This window comes from Eumetopias jubatus, unplaced genomic scaffold (genome assembly GCF_037043125.1).
Source record: "Eumetopias jubatus isolate StellerSeaLion01/CBP00866 unplaced genomic scaffold, mEumJub1_p1.0 scaffold_11, whole genome shotgun sequence".
In the NCBI taxonomy this organism is placed as follows: domain Eukaryota; kingdom Metazoa; phylum Chordata; class Mammalia; order Carnivora; family Otariidae; genus Eumetopias; species Eumetopias jubatus.
In genome coordinates this window covers 87,405,415-87,408,269 of record NW_028274817.1, presented here as the reverse complement: position 1 = coordinate 87,408,269, position 2,855 = coordinate 87,405,415, and the positions used below count along the sequence as shown (strand labels likewise).

Here is a 2,855-nt window from a genome sequence, read left to right as displayed (position 1 = left end):
CATTAAGGTCAGTTTTCTCAGACTTGACCCTTGAGCTCCTTTAGGTCTTTAGGTATTCATACTTTGCCCTTTCTTGTTCTTGGTTTTGTTTTGTTTTGTTTTATTTTGTTTTTTAAGCAAATGGCCCCTCATCCTTCCTCAGGTTTCTGGGATTCCACGCTGAAACTTGTTCCTTTAATGTTCCATATGCCCGCCTGCTACGATTCAACCCTAGATTGAGACAGTACTTGATACTCTGCCTCACCTCCTACTTCCTCCTTAGGGTTTCTGGGCCTTTCAAGATGATTTTTTTTTTTAAACAGAAACATCACTTTTATTGACAAGTTAGGGCCACAACAGACAGCTTCCAGAACAGAAATAAGACAGTCCCAAGACAACGGAGTGTAAAATCGTAGCAGACAGGTTAATACTCTTCACCTTTATCCTCTCCCTCAGCACTATCCGCTCCAACCTCCTCATAATCCTTCTCAAGGGCAGCCATGTCCTCACGGGCCTCAGAAAACTCTCCTTCCTCCATGCCCTCCCCCACATACCAGTGAACAAAGGTACGCTTGGCATACATCAGGTCAGACTTGTGGTCCAGGTGAGCGCAAGCCTCAGCAATGGCTGTGGTGTTGCTCAGCATGCTCAGAGCTCGCTGTACCTTGGCCAGGTCTCCACCGGGCACCACAGTGGGAGGCTGGTAACGAATGCCCACTTTGAAGCCAGTGGGGCACCAGTCCACAAACTGGGTGGCACGCTTGGTCTTGATGGTGGCAATGGCAGCATTGACATCTTTGGGAACCATGTCACCACGGTACAACAGGCAGCAGGCCATGTGTTTACCATGGCGAGGGTCACATTTCCCCATCTGGTTGGCTGGCTCAAAGTTTGCGTTGGTGGTCTCTCCTACAGAAAGCGGTTCATGGTAGGCTTCCTCAGCAGACATGACAGGGGCGTAGGTGGCCAGAGGGAAGTGGATGTGGGGATAGGGCGCCAGGTTGGTCTGGAATTCTGTCAGATCAACATTCAGGGCTCCATCAAATCTGAGGGAAGCAGTGATGGAGGACACAATCTGGCTAATAAGGCAGTTAAGTTTAGCGTAGGTTGGGCGTTCAATATCGAGGTTTCTATGACAGATGTCATAGATGGCCTCATTGTCTACCATGAAGGCACAATCAGAGTGCTCCAGGGTGGTATGGGTAGTGAGGATGGAGTTGTAGGGCTCAACTACAGCTGTGGAAACCTGGGGAGCTGGGTACATGGAGAACTCCGGCTTGGACTTCTTGCCATAATCGACAGAGAGACGTTCCATCAGCAGGGAGGTAAACCCGAGACCAGTTCCCCCTCCAAAGCTGTGGAAAACCAAGATGCCCTGAAGACTCGTGCACTGGTCAGCCAGCTTCCAAATGCGGTCCAAGACAAGGTCTATGATCTCCTTGCCGATGATGTAGTGCCCTCGGGCGTAGTTGTTGGCAGCATCCTCCTTGCCGGTGATGAGCTGTTCAGGGTGGAAGAGCTGCTGGTAGGTGCCGGTGTGAACTTCAGCAATGACCACGGGTTCCCGGTCTACAAACACGGCCCTGGGCACATGCTTGCCAGCACCCGTCTCACTGAAGAAGGTGTTGAAGGAGTCATCTCCTCCCCCGATGGTCTTGTCACTTGGCATCCGGCCATCGGACTGGATGCTGTGTTCCAAGCAATAGAGCTCCCAGCAGGCATTGCTGATCTGGACACCAGCCTGGCCCATGTGGATGGAGATGCACTCACGCATGACTGAGACTTATTTTTTTTTAAAGATTTTATTTATTTATTTGAGAGAGAGAGAATGAGAGAGATAGAGAGCACGAGAGGGAAGAGGGTCAGAGGGAGAAGCAGACTCCTCGCTGAGCAGGGAGCCTGATGTGGGACTCGATCCTGGGACTCCAGGATCATGACCTGAGCCGAAGGCAGTCGCTTAACCAACTGAGCCACACAGGCGCCCCCATGACTGAGACTTATAAGGCTCCTCAGGGCGGGAGGAAGCGAGGGGATGGTGACAAGGTTCTCCTGCTGACAGACTACCAAGGAGTCCGGGGGAGAAGCTAAGATGATTTTTAAAAAATCAATTTTGGAGAATTCTCAGCCATTATATCTTTGATATTGCTCCTATACTGTTGTTCCTTTTTCCTCCTGGGACTCAAATTAAATGTAAACAAGATCTTATCGCTGGGTCCTCTATGTCATTTATTCTCCCGTCTGTATTTCCCATCCTTTTTTTCCTCCATATTTCAGTCTGGATATTTTCATTTGATCTATTTTTTAGTTTACTAAATCTCCCTTCATCTATGTCCAATCTGCTGTGAAATCTACCTACCAATTCTTGATTTTTTTATTTCTACATTCTAGAATTTCCATTCTTAATCATGTCTTTTGTTTGTAGCAAACACAATTATTCTGAAGTTGTTGACTGACAACGCCCATGATGGAGTCTCTGTATGGATATTTTTATTGTCTATTGTTTCTCTTGCTTTTTATTTTTATTTTTATTTTTTAAAGATTTATTTATTTCTTATTTTAGAGGGAGAAAGAGAGAGCACGGGGGAAGGGCAAAAAGAGGGAGAGAGAGGAGAGGGAGAAGCAGATTCCACACTGAGTGGGGAGCCAGATGCAGGGCTTGACCCCTTGACCCTGAGATCATGACCTGGGCCAAAACCAAGAGTCAGATGCTTAACCAACCGAGCCACCCAGGCGCCCCTGTTTCTCTTGCTTTTTAAACATGTATCTTATCTTCTTTGGCACCTGGTTAGTGTGTGTGTGTGTGTGTGTGTGTGTGTGTGTGCGTGTGTGTGTGTGTGTGTGTGTGTGTGTTGGACTTTGCCTTTGCAAAACTGCTG

The 2,855-nt window shown here is 47.9% G+C and overlaps 1 pseudogene; it reads right to left on the bottom strand.

Annotated features, from left to right (window-relative positions):
- Positions 1 to 403: 403 nt before the first annotated feature.
- LOC114216837 (tubulin alpha-1C chain pseudogene) lies at positions 404 to 1,753 on the bottom strand (annotated as a pseudogene).
- Positions 1,754 to 2,855: the final 1,102 nt, after the last annotated feature.